Source organism: Epargyreus clarus, unplaced genomic scaffold (genome assembly GCF_041222505.1).
Source record: "Epargyreus clarus isolate Ecla_fem2 unplaced genomic scaffold, WU_Ecla_fem_2.2 ptg000006l, whole genome shotgun sequence".
NCBI classification, from domain to species: domain Eukaryota; kingdom Metazoa; phylum Arthropoda; class Insecta; order Lepidoptera; family Hesperiidae; genus Epargyreus; species Epargyreus clarus.
Window position 1 is genome coordinate 10,010,001 of NW_027332214.1, and position 22,221 is coordinate 10,032,221.

The window sequence follows — 22,221 nt, forward strand, 5'->3', positions numbered from 1 at the left end:
TCCCTAAGCAAAACTTGGCGCATTCGGCCATTTGCAGAATTGAAACAACGGGGGTCGGGGGTCACAGTCGGTGAAGGGTCTTCTTAATTTCTCTGTATTAGTGAGTCTTGCTGACCCCTTGGACATTAATCGTGGGGGTCCAGCGGTCACTGAACCCGAATTAAGATGGAAAGAAGGGTCGAAGGCGATCGTTATGCCCCCTGAGATAATGGGGTGGCTGTGCCTTCAAGTCCATTAAATTATAAGCCCGACTTTCAAATTTCCATGAGAAAGTAAAAATAGCGCTTTTGATATTCTAATTTCGAATCAATCTGTAAAATATTTATTTTCAAGATTCACACGGATCTTTTAGTAAATTAAATTTATCCTAAAGTTTAATTAAAGTATTTCGGATGAAAATAAAATTGAAATTAAATATACCAATGAGAGAACATGTTTGCAAGAAAATCTACTAGAATATTTCTATAATAACTACAAAAGTAGATACCTACTTACGTATGGCAAATTACTATAACTGAAATTTAATAAAATTTATCAATAAGTTATAATTTAATTATAAATTCATGTGAAAACCAAACACAAATTTGAGTAAGTAAATATAATTTATTTTAAAGTACAAACTACGTCTATTTTAATAGACAACGAATCTTCAAGTAATCCACATATCGTGACTTTTGACCTTTTTATATGGTCACATAGATAAAATATACATTGGAATATCTCGTGTAACACATAATACGAATAGGTATAGCGTGGAAGATAAATAATGTGGAGCTATCGCCGCCGCCATCCAACTTTATAAATTACTTTCTCAGATACTGAGCGCACACTGCGCGCGAACGTGTGGCTTGTATTATCTGTAACTGTAATAGCACAGACTATACAGATAAATAGGTTGTCTATGATAAAAGAAAAAATAGAAAGGTTTATTTTTGATCGCATGTTAAATAGATATTTTAGCGATTCTAGTTTTAAAATAGATATAGATTGTTCTAATGATTAAAACAGATAATAATAATAAGATCGTTAAGTTGTCAGTAGAATATTTTCAAGTTTTTTCAATATGGCGCCATAGATTAGTAAAGATTACTCACTCCTAACAAGAAAATGTACCCAGTTTTGAGAATTGAAATAGTTGCGTAAAAAGTTTTGCCACGTCTCCGTGCTAAAATGTCCCTAAAATATTTGAAATAATTATTTATTTATTACGTAAATTACGCAGTATTAGTTATTTATTCGTAATTTTTCTCTAAAAATGTTTTTATTCGTCAAGAATTCAAAAAAAGAACTTACTAAAATAAGTCGTTTGTGCCTTCATTCAATTTCAAGGCGGCGAAGTATCTTTACTAATCTATGTGTGGCGCAGTAATTATCACACTTACGTGATTCTCAGTTCAAAATTGTTCTTAAGAATATCGCATTCGTACAAGAAATAGTTTTTTTTTTAAATTCAGAGAAAAGTCTTTATCGCCAATGCGATTATGGTGCCTTAGTGATTATAATCAAGAAATAGATTAATAAACGTATAATTAAGATTTTTTAATAACAAAAACATGCGAGTGCTATCATATCATACGTCGCCATGCCAGCTGGTCTGGTGTAACATGTTTTGGTATGTTATTTAATATTATACACCATTTTTTTTCTATATTTTCTATTTTACATCAGGTAATACATTTTTAAATTATTAGTTATTATTCTCTAGCCTGTAGCTTCGTATTATCTGTCTCTACAATATCTATAATACGGTAGAGACGTGGGCGGGTACTATGGCTGAACTATTGAGAAACTTTTGCCACCGCCCACCGTTCGAAGTTACTGGTCGCCTCTTGAAGGTATATATATCATCATAATGTTGTTTATTAGATTGCTACTTTCACGCCTGAACTACATATATATATATACCGAAGGGAGTTGTGTTCCGGTAGTTCCGTGGACGGAGAGGACCCCCGGAAGTCACCAGACTCGCGTCTCACGTCGCCGCAAATACGTGATTTAGTTATAAGTATATATATGTATGTTAGTCTGTAAGGTATATGTAATATGGACCTTGTTGTCTGAAATAAATAAAAAAAAATAAAAATATATATCAGATAAGATTACCATTTCTCCCGAAAAAACACCGATCCCGATGAATAAATAAAAACCTCTGAATACGAGCAAAGCCACGGTTAAAAACTAGTTAATAATATATCATTGCTATGTTATACAATATATTCTCATAGCTACCTGAATACATATATTTTGTAAGTTTTATAATGTTACCCACTGGTAATAAAATATTTTAATGAATCGATAATCATTCATAAAAAACATATTTACAATACCTATATTATAACTATATTTTTGTACATATATACAAAAAGGGGAATAAAAAAATCGCTATAAATAAAACAAACCATCTAAAATAGCTGTGTGAGGCATGGTTCCCAAAACGCAGGCGGCGTTCCCTTGCTGCACTGCAAAGTTCAATCTTTGGGCGAAGTAGCCGCCAGCTCTTTGGTCACCAGAAGCGAGGACAAATCTGGTCGACATATTTGACATGAATTTCTTCATATCAGATGACCATGGACCCATTGTCTCGATAATTAATAATTTATCCTTATAGTTATTCCATGTTATAATCATAGATTAGTAAAGATCACTCATTCCTAACAAGAAAATGTAACCAGTTTTGACAATGGAAATTGTCGCTGTCATCTATTTTCGTGTTTGAAAAATATAAAAAACGTAGCTTTTGGAGCATTTATGAATAAAACGATATTTCTCCGCACTTTTTCTCCGATTTCGTGATGTTTTGGCACTTAACTGAACAAGTCGGCATTGATCCGCGTAAACTACACCATGACAGTCGGAGACATAATGGGAAAACAGTCAGCCATATATGTGTCATTTGTGGCTTCCTTCAATTACAAGGCGGTGAGATATGTATACTAATCTATGGTTATAATAAATTAGACATATGTATTATTTTTATGTAGATACAAGTATTTATAAAAGTTTACGTCATCATTTTACCTACAAATAAATTTGCAAATGTTCAATATAAAGATTTCAAACACGTAAAAATAGAAAATAGCAGTAATAGTCATATAAAGAGAAATACATAGAAGAGAAGAGAAATACATAGAAAAAGATATATATAGAAATTATTCTTATCTAAACATCAAGTAATAATTGTATGACACTGTAGGTTCGCACAAAGCAAACTTTGTTGTAGAGCTCGTGTGCCGCCCACGCCGCCCAGCGCCGCCCTGCGCCAACGCTTGCCGCTTTCTCATATAATAATATTAATAATATTTTAACTTTAATCTTTCGGTTTTAGTTGAGATACGTGTACTTAACAAAAGGTTATTGAAATACACAATACAGAAAATAATAGAGTTAATTGTGGAAATCTCATTCTGTACAGTACCCTTAGTTTGTGTTTTTACGTTACAAAAATGACTGTTTTTGTATTTGTTTACGTATTTTGCCCATGTATTTCCAATCAACGCCCCCAGCGGACTGTATCAGAAGTGATTAGGTTCTGAATACCTACTCAATTTAACAAAATGTTTATGTAATAAAAAATTGCCTACCAAAGTTGAAAAATTGTCAATTTGTATTCTTGAAACGCAAAACATTGGATGGATTAGCTATTAATAACGGACGTTAATTTTCAGAGTCAATAACGCATTCGTGTCTAAAATTCAAATAAATATAAGAAATACTAAAATCCAATAGTCAGGTCTTAGACAGACAACTATAAATATCTCATAGTTTACTTCATAGAGAATAGATAACTAAGGTATTATATCAACATATATAACTGAAGTCATTCACCTAATCTACATTCCCTTGATGTACAAACTCCACACAGAGCATGTATTTCAGTAAAACACATCTACCCTCTATTCCATAATAATTATTCCAAAATTGGAAAAGTTGGTAGTAATTAATCTGCTTCCAAATCGAGCAAACTTCGTTCATAAAACTGAGCTAGAAAACTAAACTTTCTAAATGCAAAAGCCAGTGTTTGAAACTAGAAACAGTTCGCCTGCAGCGGCATTTTATCCCACCGCACGCAGCACAACTTCGCTTGTTTTCTTACTCCGCCGGACTTTTCCAACTCATTTGAATTCAAAAGCAGATACGCTGATGCACAGATACGGCAGCGCGATGTACCTTTGTGGTTTCTATAGTCTAGAAAGTTCTAGCTCCAGTTCCGCTAGAGTGGCAGCAGTTGCCAACTTTCCCTAGAAGTTGGCGTAATGCTGCGGCAAAAAGCGCTCACGCTAGGTTTAACAATTACCTAAGCAGCGCAAAGTTTTACGTTGTACTGTTTGTGCCGTTTTGAACGCTTATGTACAATGTGTTGGTATTATTTTAACAAAGCCGTAACGTAACCTTAGAAAATATGACGTCATTTTTAGGGATATTTGAAATATATAGGTAGGTAGAGAACAAAATACGCGATTAGGTTAAATGTTCCGTTACTGAAGAAAAATTGTGCCTTGAATTAAAATTGACCTTTCTGTTCATTAAATTTTCGTATAAGATTATGTCGCAAAATACTAAAATCCAATAAAAAATCCAAAATACGTCTTTGCTAAAATATGTACCTAACACTAACAACAAAAACTTCATATATAAATAAATATTTTTATTAGAACGGAGTCTTCTCGAAGTCGTCAATAGGATTGCTGGTACTGCTCTGAGCCCTAAAATGCAACGCCTTTCATAAGTAAGATGCCTTATCATACCATAGAACAGCACAGAATCAAAACGCTGCTACTATGAAGTGTGGTGAAGTTTCAATAGCACCATATAAACCGATATAAAATATTGGATTACTAATATCATGGTCTAAGTTCGGCGAAGCTGAAATCCTAATAAACATAAATTTGTCTAAAATAAATCGTTCTTCGTATTATACAAGGACGATTAAAACTGTCTGCATCCACTATGTTTTCAATTACTGGAGGCTCGCGAGATATTCGCTGGTGGTAGGGTTGATACTGCCCTTGTACATTGTATAATATTTGGATGAAAGTACGAGTAAATATGAAAATGGCGCGAGTATTAAAATATCGTACAGATTAAGCATATAAGCTTAGTAGGATTAAACTTACAGATTTCAAAATCACTTCTATTAAGCGGTTTTAATTTAGACTTAATTCAGATTTTTTTAAGTTCTTTAAATAATTTAATATAATAATTGTTTTAGTAACGTTTGTATATTTAACTTATATGTTTTACGCTCACAAAGAATTTAGAACTACATAAATGTAATTAGACATACAATAATTGCGATTTCAGACCGGCTACTTATACCTATCAATCTCTTTCTATCCGACTTACTATTAAGTTTTTTGTCCACTTTTCGTCAACATTTATAGACATTTACAACTCACTCCTGATAGTTGCTTACGTAACAATTTTCTTATGGAAGCATATAAAAATATATATATTTTAGTTGAGGGTGTCAACCCTGCGCGCAGCCGGCGTGCCATTCCCACCAGCCGGCATCGCCTCGCGCCATTCGCCACCGATTCGCACCTTCAGCTCTCAAGCCACTGCCTTCTGGTAGCTAATATTCACTAGGTACCTATAACTATTATGCTTACATACCTAGCTACTGTCTTCACTCTTAGATATATGTGAAGTCCTTTATAAAGTCCTTAATTTGAATTGGTATAAAGCCGTGGTTGTCAATAATGTTCTCATATTATTTCTTTTTTGGATTTCCCTTCTGTCAATGTTGAAGTAATGCCGTTTTTGCCTAGATTGAGAAGAAACTAAAATGGTAACAAATGTTTGTTTACTATATTTGAGATGCACTTGATGTTGGTAATCGTAATTAAAAAAATAAGTTAGAACTATTTAATTTAAAATATATTAAGTAACACTCGTTGTTTCATCAACAATATTTTAGATAAATCGTGTATGTACTTATTCTAAAAAAAATGTACCGCTTTTATTAATTTAGATAAGTGATTTTCATTAAAACACTTACAAAATTTAATTAGACTTCTTGACTAATGAATTTTCGACATGCATAGATTTACAGGCAGTGCCAGTAATTCAAAAATATCAATATACATAGTAACGTTAAAACAATACCTAATATATAAAGGAAATATATTGCATTATATGACCTCATTATAAAACCCCCTTACACAAAGCAGTTCCGTTGCAAATAATATAACATAACTTAAGACTTGAATTTCGCCGAGCCTATTTGTAGGATAATATCTCGAGCCGACCCGGGAGGGTGGACCCTCCTCAATGACTCCAAGATCATCCGGACGCACTTCCCTCTCTAATTGTGACTCCCGGGCTCATTATGCTTATCTTTGGCGGTTGAATGTGTGCGTGGGGTCGTACGTTGATTTAATGCGCTGGAAGCGCAGTAAAATTAGATTAAAGTTTTTATCTGTTAGGACATCTATCATCTGTAGGTTGAATGGTAGTTGTCCCTGTAGTTTCAGGACCAGAATAGGGCTACGGTATCCCCTGCCTGTCGTAAGAGGCGACTAAAAAGGGGCTTCTGGGTCGCAAGTGGCAAGAGTGGGAGCTCGAACCGCCCAGCCAGCGGCTCCGGAAAGGACGGCGGTATATGTGGTCGCATACCGTCGTACGCATCAGATGGTGTGGCGAGCGTCTAGCTCACCTGGACGGAGTCCGACGGGTCAATGCGCTAAGAGGACTCCGGTTGTATTCCTTTGGAGATCCCGGAGCCCTCTATGCAGCGCCAAGGACGGCCACCAGGGGGGTTTTAGTGCGGTAAGAATCCCACATAACCCTGCGTCGCTCCCACGGCACCGGGTACCTTTTGAAGGTTTCGCCTTCGTAAACAAAAAAATAGGTTGCATGGTAGTAGAGCGAGTACAGTTCGATCGCGGAGGTACCACCATCATATATGTATATCTCTAGCGCGTTTAGCTGTAAGGGTGTGGATAAGGCGACCATTTTAGTCCTCAGGAGTAGTAGCTGTGATTGTCTTCAGGTAGAATGCCTAATGTTCACGCACATTAGATACTTTTCTTATCTTTCCAAATTTGTGTATATTAGAGGCCATTTTTTCGAATATGTCTGTAAACACATCAACCAAGTGAGCAAGTTATATAGCTATGTATAGTCTAATCTCTATAATTGTACCCCTTTCCAAAACGAAAAATAATCAACATTGATACCATTTTTTTTCCTTACATAGTAGAAAACAAAGACTTTTCTTTTAACAGGCGATTCCAGTACTTACATGTCTATGATAATGTTAGTTGGCGAAAATGCTGAATAAAGTGTGGGTAAAGATGGCGGAGGCTGTGCTTGTGTGTGTTTGATTAATTTACGCAATTTGGGCCTCCAGGCCGCCGTGCCTACGCAATAGTCGTAGTTCTGAATAAATTAGGTAATGATTTATGGAGATCCAGGTTTTGGGTGATCATTGTTTACTTATAATTAAGATCAATAGGCAAGTTGAAAACATAGGGGGTTTGGTGACGTCTAGATAAAGTTAGGGCTCTTTGTGGTGTTACCGCTACGCCTATTTTGGGGTTTTAACAGTGTTTTTTGCGTAGCAATGCGTAGGTTGAAAACGCGTTCTAGTCGTAAGTTATTAATTAGATAGTATTTGTATATTTTTTTAATAATACAGGTATTTTATTATTATAATAATACGTCTTATTATGTTAACATTAAAATCAAATTTACATTCTATTGAGATGTCTAGAAATAATGAGTACCCAAATCTTAGTAATAGGTAAAGTGGATTAGAATTTCAACAATAGTAATGGAAAATAGGCCAGCATGTTTTATCCGAGGCTGCATCTCACTCAACATCATGTAACGTTGCAGCCAAACGCAAGCCTATAGTAAATTAAAAAAAATCGTTTAAATATTATCATACATACATATACATTTACGACAATTTTTCGAAATATGTTCTCTTGTTACTAACTCTAGACAAGTTTCCGTCACTGCTACGCCCAGCAGCAGCAAACGCCAAACGAATCAATCGCAAAATACATTAAAACTCGACCACTAGTCACCATTTAGACGACAAATGTCCCTTATATTGCTGACGACGAAACAATGTGGCGAAATACGTAGTTTCATTATTAAAGCGACTTATAATTGGGTCTGTTTGTGCGAGTTTCCCCTCTTTCCCGTCAATATAGAGTTGGTTTTCGGTCGCTCTAAAACGCTTTGTAAGAAGATTAGACAAAGTAACACGTATTAGGGGCTAATGAATACCACAAGTCAGGCATCCGTTGTCCAGCGGATGGAAATAGGTTTATTATATATTCTACAGTGTTTTCGCTTAATTATTTTAGGTTTTGCAGCGAGCTAAGCTAGCGTATTGAGTGTCAATTTTATACGTAGGTACCTTGGGTAAGTACCAAAGGTACTAATGGGATAACATTTTTAATTAAATTTGAACCTTTTGTAGTATGACGTCGACAGCGCCACCGCCACACCTATTTCTTCGTAATAACAACAGTGTTAAGCGCTGTTGTGTTCCGATTTCAAAAGTGTGGTAAGGGAGAATTATCCAAAGTTCCAACTTAGTCTCCCTCGGTAGCAATGTGTCTGTGGGCAACCAGAGGTACAAATGTCCATGGGCGGGAGTAGCTACTTACTATCGGGTGGACTATATGTGTAAGAGTATCTTGTCATTACAATACATTTTTAATTATTTTATGTTAATAAGAGTACATTTAATTGCTGGTGAGTTGCAATCTAGCGGGACACTATATAAAAGAATGAAGGATATTATATTGTTGAGAAAATAAGATGTCATAGAATGGATTGTCAACGACAATAAATAATGGACTTGTAATTGAATCATTTATTATATATTTTATATAATAAATGATTCAATTACAAGTCTTTAGGGAATAATAAGTTTACACTTGCTTATTGAGTACTTCAAAAAAATGTAGGTTAATTGTCTAATAATTAAATTCTTTACATTACATTTTCAAAGTAGGTACATACCTCGGTTTGTTGTACGAAAACTATACCTAAAGATATACCTATCTACAATATAAATTGCTAAACCAAATGTGTAAGGCATTTCCAAGGGTTACCCTTTTATAGGGCGGAAGGGTGAAGGAAATAACGCTAGGCATAAAGGGTGGGCGAAGTTGACAATTTCTTGAATAGTCGGGGATTTGCAAGGCGAGGGTTTAATCATGGGGGATTTCTATTGAAATTCTGTTGATATTTGCCTCTAAGTTATTGCTTCGTGTTGATGAAAATTTTATTGTTGATCCTTGTTGTTACCTGCCCTTTACGTTACGTGAATTTTTGACATTTGAAATGTGAATTGTTGTTTTAATCTTTGTAATTTTTAAATATAATTTGATTCTTATATTTGTACTCGATGTAAAAAATAGCATTTTAATAAATAACTCATAAAATATATAAAAAATAATGTGTCAAGCATGTGTACCTAAATTCTAAAATAGCGTCCCTGATTTCAGTGACGCACTCCGTTTTTTGTGTATCCATTTGACAAAAAACTTTCGTATATACCTAAAACGTTAATAATTTCACTTACGGAAAAAATACATACATTTTTTATTTACAAAGAAAATACTTACAGTACTTTTATATAGCAATATGCAACTTCAAAGTATATTTCCATACAAGTGTAGTGGGCAGTACTATCGGCGGTCTCACATATCTCTCAGTTGATTGGATCCGCGGAGTGGTCCGGGTTCAGTGAGCGCCTGAGATCAAAGATGAAGCCTGCGCATGACTGAGCAAACCACTCATTGCATTACATAACGACACAGTTATTCATCTACGATTATTAGGAGAGATGTTACTTACTGGCAAATATTACGTTGCCACGTCTAACTTACATGAAAACTCTTAATCTAGATAGATATATTTTTTATGCTCACAGCATCCCTCATTTTGTCGCACGGATGTGTCGACTTCGAAAGCTATTTTAAAAGCGATATAAGAGTAAATAATAATTTTTTTTGCGATTCATTATAATGGAAAAATTTCCAACAATCACTTGAATGAGAAAAAAGATGTCGTGATGCTAAAAAAAAAATAGTTTACAAGAAGACTCTATCATTGTACTACTTAGAAAAAAGATGTTATAAGTATATAGGTAGTCTTGAACAAAAGTGTAATCCTATTCTATTGTGTTTACATAATATATTGATCTGCAATTTCTAAACCTTCTAAGTATATTTCCATACAAGTGTAGTGTCAGTACTATCGGAGGTCTCACAGTCCTCTCAGTTGATTGGAGCCGCGGAGTGGTCCGGGTTCAGTGAGCGCCTGAGATCAAAGATGAAGCCTGCGCAATGCGCATGACTGAGCAAACCACTCATTGCATTACATAACGACACGGTTATTCATCTACAGTTATTAAGAGAGATGTTACTTACTGGCAGATATTACGTAACCACACCTAACTTACATGAGAACGTATAATCGGGATAGATATAATTTTTATGCACACAGCAAAGCACACCTCTGCGTCCACCAAATTCGAGGATACCTACACATTTTTTCTATATTTTACATGAGACTTCGAAATCATTCTTTTAACATTAATTAGTAAAAACTACCTTTTTGTATGTGGTTCTTATAATCATAAGATTTCAAACAATCATTCGTATGGTAAAAAAGATGTTGTGTTAAAAGTTCTCGTTTACAAATGACACCATGTCTGTCTTACTATAAAATATAATATACGAACAAAAAGATACGTTTTAGTCTCGGATAAAATTGATGTGTTTCTATATTTTATTTAGGTACATATGTATGTATAATGTATATGCTTGATATAGCAATCTGCAACTTCAAAGTACATTTTCACACAATACTATCGGCGGTCTCACATATCTCTCAGTTGATTGGAGCCGCGGAGTGGTCCGGGTTCAGTGAGCGCCTGAGATCAAAGATGAAGCCTGCGCATGACTGAGCAAACCACTCATTGCACTCATTACATAACGTCACAGTTATTTTTGTACTTCCTTACTAGCATCACGTTAACACATTATTAACTCTTTATTTTTCCAATGCTTTCTACTAGTGAGGTCTAAGTTGGAACGCCTAATGTCTCCCTTAACACACCTTCAAACCATAACGGAACAGCGCTTAAAATTATTGTTATTAGGCAGAAATACAAATGGCGGTAGTGTCACAGGAGTCGAACCACAGAGGGTTCTACCGGCCTCAAAGGATGAGAAAGTTTATTCTATACTACTCCGGCAAAGTTTGCATTGGAAGTTTTAAAACACCTTTAAGTAGGTATCTGAAGTTGTTGCGAGCAGGTGTAGTCATACAATTTGGTATGGCGACGCGATTCATTTCTATATTCAGAGCGGGCTAGCAGTTTTACGCGGACTATATCATCAACCCATTATTGTCCCACTGCTGGGCACGTCTCCTCTCAGAATGAGAAGGATTAGGCCATAGTCCACCGCGCTGGCCAAGTGCGTATTGGTAGACTTCACATACCTTTGAGATTTTTTTTTTTATTTAATAAATCTCTCAGGTATGCAGGTTTCCTCACGATGTTTTCCTTCACCGTTTTAGCAAGTGATAATTAATATCTAATACGCACATAATCTCGAAAAATCAAAGGTGCGTGCCTGGGATTTGAACCTCGGACCCCTCGATCGAGAGGCCGAGTTTCTTATCCACTAGGCTAAAACTGCAATCGGCTACTATTTAAGTACTTAGCTACTGGTAATCACGTTACTTTTTCGGACATGATTTTATTATACTTATTTTATAAATATTTTTTTATAAAATGAATTGAGCTTTTTCCAAATTCATTTATTTATGTTATTTTTACCATATCATTTCAACCATTAACAAATTACAAGGGGGTTCCTAATAGGTATATTTTTTCAAAATTAAAAAGTTTAAAAAAAATCTATAACACCATTAAATATTTTGTTGTAATCAATATTTAGTAATAATTTGTAATTTACATGGATTTTATAATACGTAGACCAATATTTCAAAATATTTTCATTTTATTAATTTGGTACGTGCGTACCTAATTACACGATATTAGCATTTGATACAATCAGTTTTGTATTAATGTAGCGTGTATTAACAAACTTTTCCGAAAAGCTTTGATGCATATTCAGTAACCGCTAAAATACGTACAATGACGGAACTAAATACATACAATTGTCCACAAATGTGTGTGTATGTATGTGCGTCCGTCATTAAATAAAAGCATAGTGGTTTCAGAGAAAAAATTGGACAGAAGCCGCGTCTATCGTATAGCATTTTTAGGGTTTTGTACCACAAAGGGAAAAAGGTGACCCGATTACTAAGCCTCATCTGTCTATTACTTTATACCTCCGTCACATAGCTCTATCTTTTGAACCATGATAGAATGACGCTTAGACTGAATTTAGACAAGGAACAATAGTGGTACAGAACCCTTCGTGGACGAGTTCGACTCAGACTTGGCCAAATAATATTTTTCATCCCAAAATATCAATGGATATTGGCAAGATAAAATTTGCTTTTTTAACTTATCGTGTACAAGTGGCCTATTTAAAACAAATCTTGTTACATAAAACATGAAATCATATCATTTATTTTTTTGTTAAAGGAATAGGTAATTTAAAGTTTAGGATTATCTAATACAAATTATAAACTGCCGACACAAATAGTAACGTTTTTTATGCGCCTTCTACATATTCTTTCTTCCAAGTTACATAGAATTTTAAATAGGTGTACTTTGCGACCACCAAAACGATTCGATTGCAATAAAATGGTTGTAGTAGGCGTGTATTCTGTCTGTTATTTAAATTTTGGTCTGTACATACTACAAATTGATATAACATATGTTATTCTATTTCAAAAATAGTTTATTTTTATCTCGAAATGTTAATTAAGTTTAAGTAAAATAATTGCTCTGCATCAAGTTTATGGTGATAAAATATATTAAGTATTTGATATTTACATAAGTATAAATATTATTTATTATTTATGTACCAATTATTAAGACAGTTTTCACTAGGTATGTCAGTTGTGTGCATTTGGATGTAATTTTTTATATTTTCTCAATTTCTTTTAATAATTTTATTGCAAAATATCGAGATAATTTTCCATTTTGTTACAATAGATACAATTTACTATTTTTTTTAGAATATATTATATTCGTTATTAGCTGTGATATAAACGCTTAAGAAAGTTTAGTTTAGTGCATATTTAACGGTATATCTAATACACTTACATAAAACACAGTGTAGCGACGCCAATTTTTTTAACTTGGCTAACACACTACCGAGTGTCTAGATAACATTCTAATAGCTACGCATTATTTGAGTACCTACCTGTAGATATGATATTATAGAATAGAATAAAAAAGAATAGAATAATTTATTTGCATAGAATAGGTACATAATCAGGTGTTACAAAAGTTTAGGTCCTCTTATTCTGCTAACAATACGGTAGCATGCAAATTAAATAGTTGTCAAAGAAAATACAATGATAAAAAAAAGTCAATGGAATCAGTTACATAGAAAGTCATTTATATTATAAAAATTGTTCAATAATAAATATGTCCTTAATTTAGATTTGAAAATATTAGATGATTCCTTCTTAATGTCATCCGTTAAGCTATTATATATTTTAACACACATTCCATAAGCGTTTCGCTGGAGCAAAGACTAGACTAGGTGTTGATAGATAGAGTCTTGGCGAAGTATAACTGATTGGATCTCAGTGGAGAGGAAATGATGCAAAAGGACCGCGCCAATATGGAATCAATTCATCCTTCACGGCTAGACTCGACTTTATATACATAGGTATATTTTATTTCTATAATAATCTACAAACTATCTTCTATCTCAGTAAAGTAGTAAATTTTAGGCATTTGTTATACCTCACTATATTATATTTTTGAACTTTTAACGGCAATTGTACTTTGAACATTAATTATATTTTTGAACCTTTTTACACACCGTAAGGTTGAAATAGAGTATAAACGTATTTAATATTATTATATTTAAAACAGCGCATAGTAGTGCAAATATCATCAGTGTTAGGTAAATATTATTACTGGGTATTATCCGAAAAAAAAACAGACGTGTTTTAAAGAAGACAAGTTCAATTATTCTTAACATCTAACACGTAGCAGTGTATTAAGCGAAGTTCAGAAAAAAGAGATTAGACAATACGGTGGCTGTAGTATTTTATAATGAAATAATTATTTGCTTTATATTCTTGCCAGAGTTGCTATTAGATTGGCTCAAGCGGTATTAAAATGAATTTTATTCGTTGTCTTTTAAACGGCTTTCCTATACCATTGATATTCGTAGTACTTGCTATCCAAGCAACCATCTCTAAGTTGACTACTCTGTAAAGATAATATAAGTATCTAAATCTTAGCCATAAAAACATAAAAAAATCAAGGCAAAGATTAAACGTCTCTTAGTAAAATGCACGCCTTTACTCCTTGAGTGAATAATATTTACATAACTACACCTCTAATTTTCAAAATTAAATACAAAAATACATTTTAAAGACAACAAAACATCATCTAACCACACATCAGATATAACGAGTCCGTATGGATCATTACACTAGCGAAAACGCCGGATCAATACGTGAAACTTAAACCCCCCAAGAAGAAGGCAGGCCAAATTCGTATGTTAATACACCCCACGCCCCACCCTCGCCGGGGGAGTCGAACTATTATAAAGGGTAGCACGAAAGTTAGATTAATGATGTTAGAAGCTGACCAGAGTACACCCGGCGTACGAAATGGATTCTAAGCAATTATTTTGTATAATTTTTGAAACGGGTCATAAATGAGTCAATTATTATTTTAGTTATTCATGTTCCTTGTTTCATAACTGTATTATTTCTTTCATAACTGTATTATCTGGAAACTCCAAAAAACACAGGCACAGATTTCTTTCATAACTGTATTATCTAGAACCTCCAAAAAATACCAATTCCACCTTGTCAAGTTTAATAGATTTTTTGGAAATTTTATTAAGGTTTAACGTCAACTATGGTAACAGCCGGAATAGACTATACCTACAATCTAAAAATTATTTATGTTTTTCTATAGATTGGCGACTGACATTTGCATGCATAACAATAATTGCTTACTACCTTAGGAACTCTGATAAAGAGCGTCGTGCGGAATCACGGACAAGTAAAATATAAATAAAACATATTAAAAATCTTAATCGCGTAATTATAACTTGTGCGTCTATTTTTTTAAACAATCATAAACTTTTTAAATCAACACTTTCCGATAGTAAGGCCAGAGTCCTTTCAAACTAGGCTAAATCTCCATTAAACAGTAAACCAAAATTATTTTCAGCCTTACTCTCATCAGAGTCACGATTACGGCAAAAACGTTACAATTTTTCTTCCCCTCGTCTGTATCATCGTTTGAGCATCTTATAATTATCTTATACGATCCAAGATCCCGTTCGGGTGTACCATTTCTATCGGGCTGGGTGAAGTGCGGGATCTAACTCAGACACACACACGTAACGCGCCGCGGGGAGATTCCTCTGTGTGTGTGCACGAAATTAGATATTACTAGTAAGGTGTGATGTAAATATTATTTAGTTATATACCTACCTGATGGAGATGTTTCGTGATGTGATTTGAATGGGGGGTTAAAGAGGTAGGAATTACTTGAGAAGCATATGTAGCCAAAGCCAATATGAAAGCTCTGTGTTTCATAAACAATCTATGAATTATATGCCACTAAGACTGTAAATTGACAATGTATACAAATACATATAAGTATGTCGATAATGTTCGGATACAGTAACATAAGAATAACAAATAATAATATAAATACATTTCAAACAATAAATGTTCAAAATATTGGCAGGTGTTACTATAATCTAAGGGAATACATAAGCTGAGTGATCTAAAAAAAAAATCATAATGTACAATTTATTGGGAAGAAAAAGAAACGCCAAAAAATACTTTATTATACTGTGTCATAGATTAATATACTGTGTATAAAATATCTCAAACCGTTATCTTTTTTCAATCTAATAAAAAATAAAGAAAAATAAGGTAAATGCTGCAATATATGCAAACAGCCGAGAAAGGCAAAAACATTAGATCCAAAAAGACTTTTTTATAATAATGTTACGGCCTTGGCTTCTTGCCTTTCAGCCTAACTTTATTAACTTTCATAATTCCAAAAAGACTTCATTTAAGCATAGTCAATATGAAATACAGATAATGTAGAATATTCTCTTTATCTATGCCACATGTAACGACGCACACACACAGACGCGGCTCAAGTGAACCGCCTTCACTACTACCATCATGTGAATTCAAGCAGTCCACTACAGTATACGTTAAATTTGCAGATAAATTTTGAGATAATGAGGATCTTATTTATTCTGTCATTATAAAATTATCTTTCTAATTATTTCATGTAAGTTGAAAATTTTTGAAATTCAGCATATGAATAATCTTTACACAACATTTTAACATTGACAAGATAAAATCTTGTAGATTAAACTGCTCTAAAGTTACTTACATTTTAAAAATAAGTGTAATCATATTTTTATCGCATGTTGCTCTTTTAATGTCTATAAAATTATTTTGGTCTAATTGTAGTTAAGTAACTATTAAAATATTTAGTTTAGATCTGAACACTTATTACAGAGCAAAAATATAATAGTAAATGGGGATAAATTTTTTTCGAGGCCAAAGCTTAAGAAAAATAAACGTAACTTTTTTTCGAGGGCGCATATAAAATTTATTGATAAATATTCAAAAAATCTTAAGATCCCATAACCCTGCGACCCGATAGATCAAAGGCGAGTTTGAATTATAAAACACATTTGAACCGGTATTGTATAAGATCAACGGTCAAGTCATAGGGGCTGACACTGACCGAAGGTCACCGCATTCATGATTATGGGAACATCGTACAAAACAATTTGAATTAATCCGTGATCTCACGAGAACCGGTTTCTTAAAGGATTCTGGTCTCTGGACGTATCCAATGTATTCTATTTTCATTTTAATTCGTCCTTTAATTTTATGGAAATTTAACGATTTTATTGCACGTGTGTTGGGCACAAGATTTTAATATTGATTTTCACACGTACATTAAAATTTTGGACTGTTTGTTTATAAAATAAGGAGCTTGAGTTTAAAAAAAAATAGGTAAATATGTCAAATAATACTTTTCAAAATGTAAACTCTATCAATTCCTTTATAATTAAAAAACAAGTGTCAATCGTTTCTCGAAACCAGTGAAAATAATATTCTTTAATAATGTGTAGGTAATTTACTTTTCAGTTCATTTTTATAACACTTTCTTACGAGTTTCTCGAATTTCTATATCATAACTTTACTGCTATACTGAAGGTTGGAAGGTGGTAGAATCCTTTGTTGTTCGACTCCGGCGGCACCACCGCCACTCCTACTTCTACCTAATAACAGCAGTGTTAAGCTCTGCTGTGTTCCGATTTGAAAGGTGTAAAGGGAGACAGACTTTACCGAGGCGTTCCAGCTTAGTCCTCAGGGGTAGCGGCGCATCTTAGGCCGACCACAAGTAGGAATATCTAATCCTATCTGGTGCTGATTACAGATGTCCATGGGCGGCAGTAGCTACTTACCATCAGGTGGACTGCATGTTCGTCTGCTACTCCTATATTGTAAAAAAAATACTTATTTTATAATTACAGATTACGTAACGTTTTATCTTAGAACTTGCGTATACTGGAACGTCCGCGCTCCCGCCCACATTTCACTCGCGAATTTCACCAAAACTACACTCACACTTCGATATATTTACGCTTTATCCCCAACTTGTCCTTGTGTATAAGTTGTACGGCAGATTTGCCCCTCTGTGGCCACCCATCTATAGTTAGATAGCTATAGTGCCGACATTAGACGTGAATTATGAACGTGCACGTCAAAAGTTAAGTCGGAAATGCAATTCTCTACAGGATTTCCTATTTCGAGTATTTTAATTAATAGAATAAGTAAGAAGAGCCTAAAAAGAAATCGTTTGCATATTGTAGGATAACTTAAATTGATTATGAGGCGAGAGATTATTAAAATAGTAGATAGAACTATTTTTGGAATAAATATGCTGAAGCCACCGTATCTATTTCCGGCTTCTAGTGGTACTATTAGCGCTTTAGTGTTGTGGTTTTAAGGCTTTGACAAACCAAAATTAATTATATGAAGTGTTTTGATCTGCACGGATGCATGAGATCGACTTCAGGTAGATCACCTGTTTTGAAATTGCGATTTTGAACTAGTTATATAAACCTATCCTATCCGATGTATGACAAAGTAATAAAGTAATATGACAAAGTAATAAAGTTAAGGCACGCTAATTTTATACTTCATTATTTAACTTATTCTATTAATTAAAGGTGGTAGAACCCTTTGTGGTTCAACTCCGGCGGCACCACCGCCACACCTATTTCTACCTAATAACAGCAGTGTTAGGCGCTGCTGTGTTCCGGTTTGAAGGGTGTGGTAAGGGAGACAGACTTTTCCGAGGCGTTCCAGCTTAGTCCTCAGGGGTAGCGGCGCATCTGTGGCCGACCTCAGGTAGGAATATCTAATCCTATCTGGGGTTGATTACAGATGTCCATGGGCGGCAGTAGCCACATCAGGTGGACTGCATGCTCGTCTGCTATTCTTATATTATAAAAAAAAAAATTAAAAAAAGTCAAATCTCAATTTACTTACAAATAGAGAAACACAGTAGGTATTAATTTTCGTTATAATTTATGTATAATTCGATTAAAATTCGAAATTCAGATGCGCCGTCGACATCTCAAAATTTGAATATTACGGGCTCGTGTGTAATCATATTTGCGTCTTAAATAGCGAAAATTTGCAAAATGACTCTTCTAACGTTAGAGAAATATTAGGCTGGGGGTAGAGGCGAGAACATGGCGTTTTGGGCGATTTTTGTTTGCGATCGAGGTAGGCAGATAATCCAATTGGTAGGGGCTTAATGTGGGTTCGATCGGCTGATAGCAATTAATTTAGGCATGACATGTAGCAGGCACTAATTTGTGAGTGACAAAAACGCTTAGGGCGTTAGGTGCCTAAAATGGCCGTTTTCGTTTTTCTGTACTTTTTAGTCATTTTGCCGTTTAATTAATAAAGGTATATTTTTGGATAATCTGTGTTAATAAGCTACCTTTGTATTAGGTCAAATAAAAGTGTGGGTTCTAGATCATCTATAATATTCCTCAAATGGACTGATAGAGTTAAGTAACAAACTTAGTTAAATTCATGGCGTTCTCCTGTTGGAAAGTGGATTAAAAATATCTCGTAATACTAATATAATAATTATATATATACCTAACTTTACTTACCATATTTTGGAGTAGCATTTCCATACACGTATAACTAATAAGCTTAAACTCCAATACTTATTAATATACATCCCTATATGAATTCGTGCTAATACTTATAGTGCTTTGTGTTTCTGAAATAAAAGTTTATTTTTAGACTGACATAAAAATAAGGGACGTCTGCTCCTCCCTAAGCAATATTCAAATGGTTTTATAAGTCCCTTGCGAATTCTAATTGTTTCAAACTGCATAAGTTTGAGGTATTAGTTGAAAATTAGTTAAATAAATTTATTATAAAGGACAATTTTAATTAAGCTATTGTAATTTGTAATTGAAAATAGTATTATAGAACTTGCCCTTTGAGATCAAATAGATACCCATATGAAATATATATACCTAGATGAAAATGCATAGATTGTGTACAGTGCTTTTTCTAATTATCTACACTAATATTATAAAGAGGAAAACTTTGTTTGTTTGTTTGATTGTAATGAAAAGGCTCAAAAACTACTGGACCGATTTTAAAAATTCTTTCACCGTTCGAAAGCTACATTATCCACGAGTAACATAGGCTATATTTTATATGAAATATATTTGATAAATAGATTTTGAAGCGGTACAAAGTTTTAAGGGTCAGCTAGTTATAATATAAAATTCCAGGTGTTGAAGGCCTTGTCACTCACTACTTGGAGGTGATAACAGTAGTATTTGTAGTGTAAGTATCAAGAATATCAAGATACTTTTGCTATGTTACGCCACGCTTCTATATTATTCTATACTAGCTGACCCGGCAAACGTTGTTGCCATATAAATAAAAAAATGTTAAGGGTGAACAACCCTTATCACTTAGGGGTATGAAAAAATAGATAGTAGCCGATTCTCAGGCCTACTGAATATGCATATAAAATTTGGTGAAAATCGGTAAAGCCGTTTCGGAGGAGTACGGCAACTAACATTGTGACACGAGAATTGTATATATAAGATTATACGCGTATTCAATGTTTTTATTTCTTAATTTCCAGGTGTTGCAGGTCTATTTGTTCACCTTATCGGAGGCCATAACTACGAGATCTAATACGTAAGCATCTTAATATATTATGTTCTTGTGGATACCAATTTCATTGCCACTGCTAAATTTGGAGAATTTTAGTAATAAAAAAAGAAAATAAGAGTGAAAACTTGTTGTCATTAGAAATATTTTTTTCTGCCTAATAAGAGCAGTGTTTGGCGCTGCTGTGTTCCGTTTTGAAGGGTGTGGTAAGGGAGACATACTTTTCCGAAGCGTTCCAGCTTAGTCTTGGGGGTAGCGGCGCATCTGTGGCGAACTCAGATAGGACTATCTAATCCTATCTGGGGTTGATTTCAGATGTCCATGGGCGGCAGTAGCCACTTACCATCTAACCGTCTGCTACTCCTATATTATAAAAAAAGAACTTAAAAGAGTGTACCTTACAATATTGTAAAACAATGTAATACTTTTGATGCAATAAATCATTTTCATTTATCATTTTCATTTATTCGCACAAATCAAGCACCTAATACTAAAACTATCAATTTCGTAGTAATACCGCTTATTCAAAACCACAGATTTCAATACATAGTTTATTTTTAACTTTCCAGGTGCTGCAGGTGCTGACGTCTACTACTGCCGACTTACTCGAGGTTTTATCTGATGTATTTATTTTGTAAGTATTTTCACTAAATAACTTTTAAAATCGTTTTGTTATTAAGTTGAAATACAATTATACCACAGTAAAATAATAGTATCGAAAAATTAAATAAAATGGTCTATAACTATGGTCTTTTTCCTCTTTAATATCTTGGAATATCTCGACTACTGAGACAAAAAGCTCACTTCACTATAATTTTAAAATAATAATTTAAACCTCAATAAATTTAGGAACTGTCATATATTTTCAGGTGCAGGTATTCCTTTTTCAAAACGCAATGGACCTGATAATTGCAGGAATCATGAGGTATCACTTCCAGACTTATTTCATACTTCTGCAAACATTTAATATCGCAATTATTTATATTTAAAAAGTATTTCTAAATTTCCAGGTGCTACAGGACAATCTACTACTTCTCGGTGACACCTGCAGCATAAATGCGTAAGCACCTTAACATCCGCTTCCAGCGCTACGCTACGCTTCTGCTTATGCTACACCTGCTACGAAATCTTACTTTTTAAACAACAAATAATTCAGATTCTCGCCACTTTGAACGATTCGGAATCGAGAAATATAAAGATTATTAGCTTTTTATACTTTGTACATAGAAGTAAGTCCTTTATACAAAAATGAATGATAATAAAATAACTCTCTTACCAAATCTTACATAATAAGTGCAAGAGCATAATTATAGTTTTAGCAATAATACATTTTCGCCATTAAATAAAATATTTTTCCTCCACGACTTTTACATAAATCTTACTATACCTAAGTGTTACGTTTTACATATTACGATAAAGTAACATGAATCATATTGATTTGGCTGTGGTTCTTGAATAAATATTTTTATACAACAAAAGTAGTTTTATTTTCCCAATTTTTTAGTATTGGTGGCTTGCAGCAATATAAGCTTCGCTTAGCATTTTCTTGTAATATTTTTATGACGTTAGAAATATAATTGTAATATTTTAACTTTAAACTAATAATCACTACACTAATATTAACTCGGACCTAAAAATAAAATCTAATTCATGTTAACATTCAAATCTTTTTCACATTAAAGTATCCATACCGTTAACAGCTTTAACTCTGTATATGCTCAAATAACTCATTATTTCCTAAAAGGTACATAAAACAAAAAGAAAGACGTAACTTATTTTTACCAAAAATAAAATATTATACATAAGTATTATTTTACTCTACATAATTATAATCATAGTATTAGCATATTATTGAAATAA

The 22,221-nt window shown here is 33.7% G+C and overlaps 1 long non-coding RNA gene across 1 annotated transcript in view; it reads left to right on the plus strand.

Moving 5' to 3' along the window:
• The window catches only part of LOC140742932 (uncharacterized), a 239,611-nt gene extending 219,229 nt beyond the window's left edge, over positions 1-20,382 (plus strand). Inside the window, exon 4 of the long non-coding RNA XR_012102314.1 lies at positions 20,333-20,382. This is a non-coding gene — a long non-coding RNA (uncharacterized LOC140742932). The remainder of the gene's footprint in view (positions 1-20,332) is intronic.
• The last annotated feature ends 1,839 nt before the right edge of the window (positions 20,383-22,221 follow it).